The 12,385-nt window shown below is 41.8% G+C and overlaps 1 protein-coding gene across 3 annotated transcripts in view; it reads right to left on the bottom strand.

Annotated features, from left to right (window-relative positions):
• NR4A3 (nuclear receptor subfamily 4 group A member 3) overlaps nucleotides 1–5,887 on the bottom strand; it is a 36,156-nt gene extending 30,269 nt beyond the window's left edge. The window contains exons 1-2 of one of the 3 annotated variants that reach the window (XM_051966762.1): nucleotides 5,257–5,887; nucleotides 1,788–2,125 (exon numbers count right to left, since the gene is read on the bottom strand). The gene's annotated coding sequence lies outside the window, so the exon portion shown is untranslated. The remainder of the gene's footprint in view (nucleotides 1–1,787; nucleotides 2,126–5,256) is intronic. The other 2 variants (XM_051966759.1, XM_051966754.1) reach the window with 2 other exon arrangements.
• Nucleotides 5,888–12,385: the final 6,498 nt, after the last annotated feature.

Raw genomic sequence — 12,385 nt, 5'->3', positions numbered from 1 at the left:
CAAGATCGATTGCTGTCCCTCCCTCCCTAATTTGTGAATAGGTTTTCTTCCCTCCTCTTTTCCAGATACTCGGCGAATCCGAGGCTTGTTGCCTTTAGCAGACAAAACCCAACCTTCCCCTACGTCCGTCCGCCTCCCCCTCCCCCCCCCCCCCCAAAAAAAAAATCCCACATTGGCTGTGCTTTGTCAAAGGGCATTCTAGGCAGGCGGTGTCCTCCGAAGTCAAGCCCCACGCTTGACACAGTTAATGCCTGAGCCTTCCGCCAGGTGTTACTGGTTAAAACCCAGAAGCTTTTTGCTAGAATACTCTACTGAGAATTAACTGAAGTGGCTTATTTGACAACCAAGACCTTGGCTGGGCAACTAACAGACTAGTAAATTTGTATCTTGTTTGTTTATTTTGGGAAGGAAGAGGCCACTTCATTCACCTAACCACAGACCATTTGCTCATAAGAAACTGTCCAGCATCAGACTTAGTACTCGTAGGGAACAATGACATATTTATGAGTTAGGACATAGGAGGTCAATCCACTTTAGAGTCACTTCCCCTCCTCCATTCCCCTTTCCAATAGCTTTACTAAGTTTGAGGCAACTCTATTCAATCTGTCCCTTGCCGTATCCCCTCCTCCCCCTAACCAACCATCAACTTCAGTCCTTTAGGTAAGGAGTTAGAACATAGGCCCCTCCCTCATTTAAGTGAAATATTATGGAGAGAGTGGAGGAATGGGGGAGGGGGTGAGTGGGGAATGAAGGGCAGGGAAGAGAAGCTAAGCAGTCACAGAATTAGGATCTAGTTCCCTATCAGTTTCAACCAAGACTGCTGAAGCAGTTATTGGCACAAAGTGTTCTTAGTGTACTTAAGATAGGTAGCAATTTGAGACTTCCCTTTGATGTAACTTTGAGTCACAATATTTTACTTAACTATAAGTCTAAATAGCCCATCTCTTTGTTTTATGGTTATATGGATGCAGCAGCTTGTAGTAACTTTTCTTTGAAAAAGGAAGGTCAAGTGATATGATCAGAGTTATATAAAAAGAATGAAGGACTTAAAAAAAGTTATTTGCTTTTTCCTTTGACAACCTTATCTTACCCATATTTCCAAATCTCACTGATTTATTATCCATCTTTACTTCCAAAATGTAGAGAAGAGATGATTGCTTGGCGTCATTTGGAATCAGAAGAACTGTTTTCTTAGCTGCTAGGATTGTTGAAATTAAAGACTAACAATCACTGTTTAAATGTTTGAAAGAAGAGAAAATAATAATATAAGGGATGAATAGAGCCCTCTTTTTTTTTTAAAGTTCTCAATTAGACTATCCTATCTTTTATGAAACTCTTCTACTGTCCATTACATGACCTTTAATAATAACAAAGTTGCTTTCAGTAGAGATAAATGGGAATTCTATGGTTTATAGAAATAAAATTATTTATATTAAAGGATGATGCCATACCCCTTAAATGCCAAAGAGATACCCCCCCATTTTAACACTAAAACGAATATATGGAAACCTAAGAAGGATAATAATTTATGGGTTTGTCTGTGATTTTCTCAGGGAAAAAAATGATTCAGAGAAATGTATAGCTTAGCCCCAAGTCCCATTACTAGAACATTCAGAGCTTCATCGACATGATTAAGCCATGAGATCCTGATTAAGTGAAACCTTCTTTCTCATAGATATCGGGCCTGGAAGCCAAGGAGGAATGATTTAACCAGCCCATTCTGGTTTTATCTCCCTTCCCCATCCACCAGGGGAAGAGGAATTTAGGGTCTTGGGCTGCAGGGTTACCTGGAGGGAATCTTGTGCGCTGAATGTTGGGGCTGGTGGTCTCTCCGGAGGAGGCTACAGACAGGGGCTGAGGAGGGGGCGTTGGGCCCAACGGGGTGGTAGCTGTGAAGCTGCTGTGGTCGTCAGTGGTTCCAGTCTGAGAGCTGGCGCTGGGCTGGCGGCGCTCTTCCGAACTGGGTTCTGTCAGAATTAGGCATCGCAGGGGAGAGAGTAAAGTTCACAGTGAGACCAGCTGGGTCTTCAGCTGGGCAATGAAACCAGTCAGACGCTAAGGAATCGACATTAAGAGTGACATCTTCCGACTTCGACGCTGCAGTGGTGTTGGGCTAGATTTTTGTCTGGTTGATTGGTTATTTGGCAAGGGAAAAGAAAGGGGAGAGAGATAGGCACAGGGAATAATGAAAATGCCATGTAACTATCAATAATTATTCTAGGGACAGTAATAAGAGAGAAATTTCCTCATTTTCCAGCATTAAAGAATAGGCTAATACCTTTCTGGAGAGAAGGCAACACACGGAAAAAAGTAATATCAACTAAACTTACTGTGTCCATACTGCTTATATGTCTGACATCAGGACACTGTCTTTGAAAATCCCGAATAATTTCATCAACCAGAAACACTTCTCAAAATTATTCAAAATTTCAAAAAAAAAATCAACTTGGGGGATACACATACATATACTTGAAAGGAATGAAAATATGTTCGGGATTCTAACAGAACTGGTGGATCAATGAACGTAAATATGCAGAATGAAGGTTTTTTTCCTCTATTCTGTCAAGGAATACAAATTTACAAGGTGCAGAGTTGGTGCACATTTTTCGTAACGAATGCAAGACTACTCCAGGGAATTAGAAAAATCTTTGCTTTTTAGTCTAAATGCTAATAGATCTTCAGTTCTATTACCAGAGTTTAACTTTCCAGAGGTAAGGCAAATAAAAATAAAAGACAATGTTAATTAGACATTGCTGACGAGACTTTCAGTGAATCTGTTTTTGAAGTCTACTTGTATGCTACCTCACACATCTGTCCCTCAACCACTCTTTCCTCTTTAATTCCACTGTCAGTATCTTTAGTGGACAACTTTTTCTGGCTCATTTAGCTTTTATTAAGGGCTTCTCGGAGATACCTACACAAAAAGCAGCAGTGAAACTTTCCAGCGCCTGTCTGGGTTCTTGATTTGGCAAGCCACAACCTTCGGCTTGCAGCGCCCCCTTCCACTGGACGAATTTAAGATTTCGCTTTTGAACTTGGAGCAAAAATTTCATTAGTTACATAATCTGGAGGGAGACTCAGAAAACTTTCATTTCCTATTTAGAAGTGCGGGGCACTGGATTGTGTCTGAGAAGAAACACTTAGCAGCAAATTTAAACTTCTTACTCCAGCGAAGTTACGGCCGCAGCATCAGTGATTGGGAAAGTGGGGATTCCTTAGCCATCTCTCACCTCTCTGGTCCCCTCCGGTTTCTTAGCATATGGTAGACCTGAAACCTTCAGCTCTGTTCCACATGTAAGTGGTAACGCATCTCATTTTCTACCGAACTCCTCACATTTATTATTATTAATGTTTATCTTTGCTATGAGCTCTCAGTCTCTCGTCCCCCCAGTTCACCAACTGATGAAACCTGATGGGCGTATCTCCGAATGATTTCTAACCGGGGAGACACTTTTGGAACGTTGCTGTGCCATTCCATTACCACTGAGTTTCACCAGGGTCTCAGCTGGGGAGGTGAGAGGTTCATCTCTGTGCTCCGAGGTTTTGTTTCTTTCTTGTTCTCGGGGTTAGCCCCCCTGGTGAACGAGGTTGCTTTGCTCTCTAAGCTGAGCGCCCTAGGGCTCTTCTCCGCCCCCAAAGCCTCTGGTTACCTAGAAACACTCTCTGCGCCTTTAAACACGTAACACTCCTCCTGATTGCAGCCGCCAGAGCCTGGAGCACAGAGCCTCGGGGGCTGTAAATTAGGAAGGGATAACTACTCCTGTCAAAGACGCTTTCTTCCCTATATTCAGACTCCAGTGGCACCCCCGGGTTTCCCTCCCCTTTGCAACTTTTGGAAGAAACCATGAAACGCAGCTTTGTGGCTAGGGTCCTCAGTAGAGTCCTAGCCCATTTGTGGCAAGTAGGAAAGAGAATTTCTGGAAACGTACTTCTGAGATTAAGAGTGGGGATAGAGGTGAGGGTGGGGATAAAGGATAGTAAAATTGGAGGTTAGGGTAGATTTATTCTTAATATCTCATCAAATCACAATAAGTTTAGCACACGACTGCTAACAATTACATTTAAGCTCAATTTCCGAGTCAGGCAGATTTTATTTCTTCCAGCTTTTTGCTTTCTATGAAAAGTTTCACATTAGCCGAGATAAATGAGCATTCATTGCCTCTAATGGGAAGTATTTATTTGCTGCTATATTTCAGTAAGGGAGGAGGTGCAAAAAAAATTTCAAATAATCAAGATATTTACAACCTCTTATTGACTTGGAGCACTAATAAATGTCATTCTTTGGAAATATTACTGGAAAACTGGAAGAAAAATATACACCTACTATTTACATCCTAACACTACCTTTTCCAATACGTCCATAAGACATCTTTTAGGAGGTACTGTCTACGTTTCTGTAACTTCTACAGAGAACTTCAGCCGTTTAAAGAAATGACTTTGTTCTACTCCTCCAGAGCCATGAGCTATTTCAATTAACAATTTTTTTTAAAATGGAAAAGTAATTTCTACATCAAACCAAGACTGAGAGAAGAAGGAAACCACACACACGTGCTGGGTGACTAAAGTTGGTAATTACAATTTATTACCTCCAAAAGAGAAAGAGTAAATGTGAGAAGAGCAGATGCAGGGCAGACGTGCTTAGAGAAGCCCCCGTCTCATTTCATTACAATATGCCACATTCCAACAATTACCACTGTGCTCCTCAGAGCTGCTTCTGTAGTTCCCGCAGTCGCTGCCCCCAGTTATTTTCCTCTCTCAGTCCAAATTCAATCAACCTGCCCTGTAGTTTCCATTAGGTACTACTAACTTGTACCAACAAAATCACCTATTTTCAAGCCTACTTAAAGAAGGAAAATTACTGCCATTCATCACCGGAGCTGCAACTCCCGGCCGCCGCCGCCGCCGCCGCCGCCGCCGCCGCCGAGAGCATCATTTCCATGACAACAACCAGAGCCTGAAAATACCCTGAATAATATCGCAGGAGTTGCTATTGCACAAATCCTGGTCCTCCTCTTTGTTAAAGAAAAAGCCTCTCCAAAAGGGGGAGGAAATCACACGAACTCCTAATAACCCAGCGGGACTCCTAGGGGGTAAAAGTTTCAGATTAGAGCTCTCGGGACTCCTTACAAAACGACTCACTTGCGGGGAGCGAAAAGGAGAAAACCACAAAAAGTTGTCAAAATCAGTAGCTACCAGAGAGCCCTCCGAGCAACTTTTAGCAACTCCCCTAAATAGCTCTGCGAATCTCATACGTACTTGACTGCTGTGGCGGTTCCGTCTTTATATCGAGTTTATAGAGGACTGCCCCGAAATCTTCATGGGGGAGTAGTAGCCGAGGTCCCGGAAGGGCTGACTTGTACAAACTGAGGAACTCCCGGAGACTGCGGACTCGCAGGAGATGCTGCGATCCCAACTCATGGGAAAGCACGGAGGAGGAGCTCAGCGGGCGCCCTGGCTCCTGCTGCTCCTGAGCCAGGGAATAAGGAATAAACCCAGGGAAAAATGCAGCCGCGCCGCTGCTGCCGCTGCCGTAGCCTCTGTTATTCCCGCTGCAGTTTCCGCTGCTCCTGTCAGGGTGACAATGTGAGCCGGAGGCGGGGTTCGCCGGCGCGGCTGTGCACCGAAAAGCTCTGTCGGAGAGGTGTGTGAGCGTGTGGAGTGTGTATGCAGTGTGTGAGCGTGTGGAGTGTGTATGCAGTGTGCGCTTCTGGATGTGTGTATTTGGGGATGAGAGTGTGTATGTGTCAGCGTGTGTGCGTTTGTGTGAGGAGAGGGAGAGGTGCTGCAAGCTGGGGGGAGGCAGGAGACTCTGCTCTCCCGGCTGCGCGCTCGCTTGCTCTCTCCGAACGTCATTTATGCCACAGGAGCCCTAGCGGCCTCTCCATAGAGCTCCTGGAATGCGAGACGTCAATGGTGACGCCATGGGACGCTCACGTCACCCTCCTCCTCCCCTCCCCTCACCCCGGCCGGTTCCGCGTGTGTGAGTAAGGGAGTGTGTGTGTGTGTGTGTGTGTGTGTGTGTGTAAGAGACAGAGAGAGACAGAGAGAGAGAGAGAGAGAGAGAGAGAGAGAGAGAGAGAGAGAGAGAGAGAGAGAGAGAGAGAGAGAGAGAGAGAGAGAGCGCTCACGCGCGTATTCCAGTCACTCGCTGTTTTACAATGGAAGCCTAGCACAGCTGCTTGTCACTCTGAGAGATCCTAGTTGGTAGCTGCCAACCTCTGCAGAACACGTTCGCTTCTTGGACTGTCAGAAGATCGCTCGTCTTTGCTTCTAGGCAGAGACTGTCAGCGCAGGTTGCTTGGGCTGGGGCGGAATAAAGGTAGAGAAGACGTGTTGACACGACTCCAGGACTGCCCAGAGTGTCCAGGAAACCTGGTGAAAAGGGGAACAGTGCTTCATAAAGTGAAGGATTTGCCATCCAATTTCACTGAGTGATCCTACCTAGCAGTGGATGATGCACAGGGGCTGGTCACTATAGTTAAATGGCCCTTTTATTGTGAAGCTTCGTCCTCATTTAATGACTTCTTTGGAAGTTGTTTATTTACTATCTTATTGTATTATTTACTATCCAGCCCTCAGCAAAAAGCGTTAATCCTTTCTCCAGACTCTGGTGCGTATTTTGCACAGTGTGAGGGTTACTGTCAGGGTGAGGTTTTATTTCATTACGGTACGTTATTTCTTGTCTAGCTGTTAACATTAAAATCATTGAAAACACAAGCACAGAACACGTATGATTTAACTGAACTGGTATCTTGTTTCACACACACACACACACACACACACACACACACACACACACCCAGACCACTTCAAAAACGGAATACATAGCTAACACTTGTTTTTTGCATATTGGAAATGAATTTCTTCTGTTTGTCCCCAAATTAGAACATTGTGATAAGATTTGTACCAATTATTCGTTTGAGAATTTGGTATGGATATATAGTCCCACTGTGTTATGGAATTATGTACAAATAGCTATTGACCCAGTGAAAGTGAGACTCTTGCCTCCTCCATCACTATCCCCTGGAAATTGTTTTGAGAATGAATTTCTCGATGAGAAAAATACACCAAGTGTCCCGAGATTGGACTCCGACTGTTAAGTATTCAAACAATCTTTTGGACCAAATGCTGTGGATCGTGGTTGTCTAGGTAAGTCCGCACAATCGGTGACCATCCCCGTGGTTCCCTGCTTGAATGGGAGTTGAAATTACATCTCTTTAATATGTCACCATTTTAGCCTGAGAAATGGAGACAGCATATTTCATTTCAGGACTCCTTGAGACAAGATTCGGGAGGGGACAGGAATCTGGAAATACATACATACATATATATGTATATATTCCAACCTTCTCGCCCTCTTCTTTCTTTTCTCAAACTGGAGGGCAGCCGGGGAGTTTAGTGTGGGAGAAAGCTCGGAAGGTAGCCCAGTACCGTGGAACACCGCCCTCTTTCTCGCTGCTACCAATCCGGGGACTGGTGGAGGGCGCTGCTACATTGTATCTATTCAAAGGGAGTCGGACAGAGAGCAGCTAGGCGCTGACGCACGGGAGGCGCGTGATTGACGCAGGCGAGGTTTCTAAATTTAGCAGTTGGCCGGGGCCCTGCCGCCGCCGCGCGCCGGAGATAGCGGAGTAGGTTCCCCTCCGTCACCCCCCTCCCCCCCAACTCCCTCCTCACTTGCTCCATTCAGGCGCGGGCCGGGCTGTGATCCGGCCGAACCAAATATAGCAGTGGGCAGTTATTTTTAGACTCGTGGGCCTCGGCTCCGCTCCCTGCCCTTCCCCTTCCCGCCTAGGCCCGTTCACTCCTGATGAGAACCCACAGGGAGGGGGCGCCCTGACCCCGGCCCTGAGGACCTCGGGAGCTTCCCGGAGGTGTGTGTCTGTGGAGGGGGGGTGGGGAAAGGCGTACGCGCCCGGCGACATTCGCCATTTTTGTCAATCTTGTCCAGTGACCTGAACTTATGGGCGCCCGGATATTTGTACATGTACACACACACACACACACACACACACACACATTTGTACGTGTACACACACACACACGTCGATGGTCGATGGGAGTGAGTGGGAATCTATTGTGAGGCCCCGCGGGAGGAGGTGGGGCGGAGGCGGGGCTCCGGGATGGCCCGAGGTGCCCGGCTGCGGCTCGAAGGGGCGGAGCCGCCGCTGCAGAAGCTGCCCCAGTAGCAGCAGCTATCCGGGCTGCCGCCGCCTCTTCCTGATAGTTTGGGGATACCCCCTGGCCGAACGTCACGGAGGAGCCGAGGAGGTGGCGGTGGCGGCCCGGGGCTCATCCTGCCCTGACATCACGGGTGTAGCGGCTGCCGCGCCGGCAGCAGCTGCTCCTCCTTTGTAGCTTCCCCCTTTTCCCTTCCCCCTCCTGGTTGAGTAACTGCTTTGTTAACTGAAAATACCATGACGGGCCAGTGTGATCACTAACTAGCTCCAGACCTCAAAGAAAGTTAGGGAGGCTGTCAGGCAAGATCGGGGAGACTCCCCCACGCAGGCTTTGATGGTATCTAGTGGGTGGATATGTGGAGAAGCATCTGACAATTTCCACGTATTTTTCTTACCTAACTGCACCCTAAAGAGGTTTAAAAATACTTTTATTTCCATGCCCTCCCCTTTTGAAGGACCAAAATCCATTTCTGAAAAAAAATATGCAAAATTGAGATGGGCATTCAGAATTCCTAAAATAATGTGAAAAAGTCTTGGGGAAAAGGTCTTTCGACTGATTTATTAATTGGAGAAAGTTTTCAGAAGTTAACCATACAAATTATATGCTGAGGCCTCTTCTACTTAAAAAAATTCTCTTCTCTATATACAAATTAAATAGAAGGGGCCTTAGCATATAATCAGATTAGTTTAATTAAATTAAAAATGAATATAACTATTTTATAGAGTAATCGACATCACACTTTGTAGTATGAAGTTTCTTTACACATTATCTTACTGGATCTTTAGTGTAATCCCTTGTGTTTATTGTCATCCACATTTAATTGTTGAGGAAATAATTCAGAGAGTGACTTGCCTATAATCAAGAGCTAGTGAGTGCCAGGCTGGATTCCAACCTAGTTTTCACTTGCCTCCAAACCCAGTTTTCTTTCAAGTATGAAAAAAAAAAAAAGTCCTTGCCTATCTAGGCTGTTGTCAAACTTTTATTGTCATATTTTGATAGGATTGTACTACCTGAAATAAGGTTATTCTTACTTCCGAATACTTATTCTATCATTCCAATAAATTCCTTCACTTATGTTTTCAAAATTGCATGTTATTTGTCACTTATTTCTTTGACATTTCTTTTAGCATAAGTAACTCAGGATAAGATTTTCTCATTGGGTGGTTGTGTTACTACTTTCTGTAGGATGATAGTAATTGTTTTATGTTCACTGTATCTTAGGTACATCAAGTTACTTATTTTGCTCCATGACTCTTCACTTGTGACTTGTCTGATTCAGTTCATTCAGTTGGCAACTCCTTAGCTCATTGTGCTTTTTAAAAGGAAACCTAGTTAGAGATGAGAGATTCCAGTAATAACTTAGAAGTTGCATTAATTTGCAAGTATAGATAGTATTGGAACTAAGACTTCTTACAAATGATTATTTAATTTTCCCTATATCCCTAAATTCATGTGATGCTCAGTTGTTTGATCTTTAGACATAGTCAGCATTTATTAAGTATCTGCTCTGTGCAGGATATTGTGACAAATTCTGGGGAAGATGAAAATATTAAATAAAACAGTCTCTTCCATCCCTGATATCCGCAACTTAGTTGGGGAGATGAAACACCTTTGAAAAAAGCTGTTAAATAAGTGTATGGAAAGATTCACATCAAGCTCTATATGAACACCAGGAAGGAGAAAGATAATTTGTGAAGGGGGAAGGAGGACCAATTCTTTCATGAAGGAATTTGCATTTGATTGGCCTTAAAGAACAAATAGAATTTTACTGAGATGGAGTTTTAATGAAAGCATTATAGATTATCAGGAAATAATATGATCAAAGATGTATAAGAGTTTCGAGAGCTTGAGATGTGGTAGGGGGACAGGGAGTAATCCATATTAATTAAATTATATTTCACTACCCCTCCCATTTCCCCCCTTTAGAAAACCTGAATACATTTTAAAATATTTTATGAAACTGAAAATGATGTAAGGTAGAAATGCTTAAACAATATATGTCTTGGGGGAAAAGATTTCTTTAAAAAAAAAGGAAGACTTGGATTATTAGGTTAAAATGTTTTAACTTAGTTCAATAGGAAACCAATGAGGGATTTTGAGTGACTCAGATTTTATTGGACTTTTATTTTTTAATCATAATTTTATCATAATCCTGTGAGATTAGATCTGTTCTTGAAGCTACTTGAAATGAAAATAATTCTTATTATTTTCTGATGTTTTATGCTTTTTAAAAGTGGATTTATTAGTAATTGTATGTGTGTGTAAAATATGGTTATATTATCAATAAATGTTAATCTATCTAAACACATGCTTAATTATATACTTTGATTAAAACATAGAGGGATAGAAACTGGACCTAAAAACTCCCAGGTAAAGAAACTTTTTGCTAATGTAAGATGGTATCTTCTTTGCAAGTTAAAGTCTTAAAAGAATTGCCTAGAGCTGTGGTGGTAAACTCAAATAGAAACAGATACCAGTGGAATCAGATGTTAATATTTTAATTTACATTGTAATGGATTTTTAATTATTTTGTTAAACAGTTCCCAATTACATTTTAATCAGATTCCAACATTTTGACAGCCCTGGTCTAGGACTCTGAGAATTAAGTCACCTATCCAGGGTCACATAGCCAGTAGATTTTAAGAGAATATATTGATTCAAGGTTTCTTTGGCTTCAGTGTCAATTCTCTACCAGTATGACAATTCTGCTTCTCCAGTGAAGTATATAATACATGTATAGTAAAATATATTTTAAAAAATCAGACATGAAATATAACAAATATTTATATGTATATGACATTTTGAAAATTCACAAATATTATATAATTTGCAGAATTAGCTGATTATTTCCCTGATTTTTTTGTTTTTTATTTTCTTGCACAGGTAAAACAGAAGTTTTTTGTATTAAAATGTTCAGTATAGAATATTCAACAGAGCAAGAACGTCTGAATTAGTGAAATTTTGAAACTATAGCTGCTTCAATGTACATTTCTTTCTTCGTCAGCATAGAGAAAGCAAAGGAAGCAATTGTGATAATCTCTAGAAACAAATTATAGTAATCTTAAAAACTATATTCTTTTATAGATTTGTTGGATTCATAGTACCTTCTGCTTTGTTTTGGTTTTGTAGGCTAGTCCTATATATAATAAAGTATGTCTTTTCCTGAGAAAAGAAAATAACCAGAAGAACGTAATTTTGTTTGAGTTGGTATTTATTTTAATAAAAATGAATTTTGAAATCACTATAAGTGCTTTTTTGATATAGCAGTGATGAAGAATCACTTTGTTCTTCATCAAGAACTGGAAAAGATCTTAGAGATAATGTAGTTCAGTTCCCTCATCTTCCAGATGATAAAACTGAGGCCCTATTAAGTGACTTTTCTTAAGTTATACCAATTCTTAAGAAATGGAAACAGGATTGAAACTGAAGTCTTCTGACTCCAGATCTATCATTCTTTCCATTATATTCCAGCACCTCTATTAATACTGTATACAGAGTAGTGAGTCAGAGAGGGAAGTTTCTTTAATGAAGAAAATTGACTGGATAAACAAAAGCCAATATGAGTTCATCCTTTGATATTCTCTGCCACTTAATGTCTGTTTCACTCAAAAGACAATTATTTAGGACCAAATTTTATAAGTTATCTATGTCCGTAAGTAAATATGTCTTTGAAGATGAAAACAGGAAAGGAGAAACTGTTTCAGGAGAGAGTTTTTCTGGTGTTACTGTAACTGTATTATCTAAAATAGAGATGTCAAATTTCCAGTGATCCACAAAACTTCTAAGTGCAGCCTGAACCAGATTAAAATATAATTGGAATATGTTTAACAAAATAAATAAAAATGCAATACAATATAGATAATGTTAATTTGTAGTTTTCTTTTTTTCTTTTTTTTTTTTGGCTGAGTGAGGCAGTTGAAGTTAAGTGACTTGCCCAGAGTCACACAGCTAGGAAGTATTAAGTGCCTGAGGACAGATTTGAACTCAGGTGCTCCTGACTTCAGGGCTGGTGCTCTATCCACTGTACCACCTAGCTGCCCCTAATTTGTAGTTTTCTAAGCCAATATACTGCTGTTTTTATTTGAGTTTGATATCATTGATTTAATACATAATTTTTTTGTTATACCTTGTATGACTTTTACCTTATAAAACATAAAACATATACATGAATATTAATAACTAACAGTCTTGGATTTCATAAATT

This window comes from Antechinus flavipes, chromosome 1 (assembly GCF_016432865.1).
Source record: "Antechinus flavipes isolate AdamAnt ecotype Samford, QLD, Australia chromosome 1, AdamAnt_v2, whole genome shotgun sequence".
Classification (NCBI taxonomy): Eukaryota; Metazoa; Chordata; class Mammalia; order Dasyuromorphia; family Dasyuridae; genus Antechinus; species Antechinus flavipes.
The sequence above is the reverse complement of the archived record's forward strand: the minus strand, read 5'-3'. Positions and strand labels throughout refer to the sequence as shown.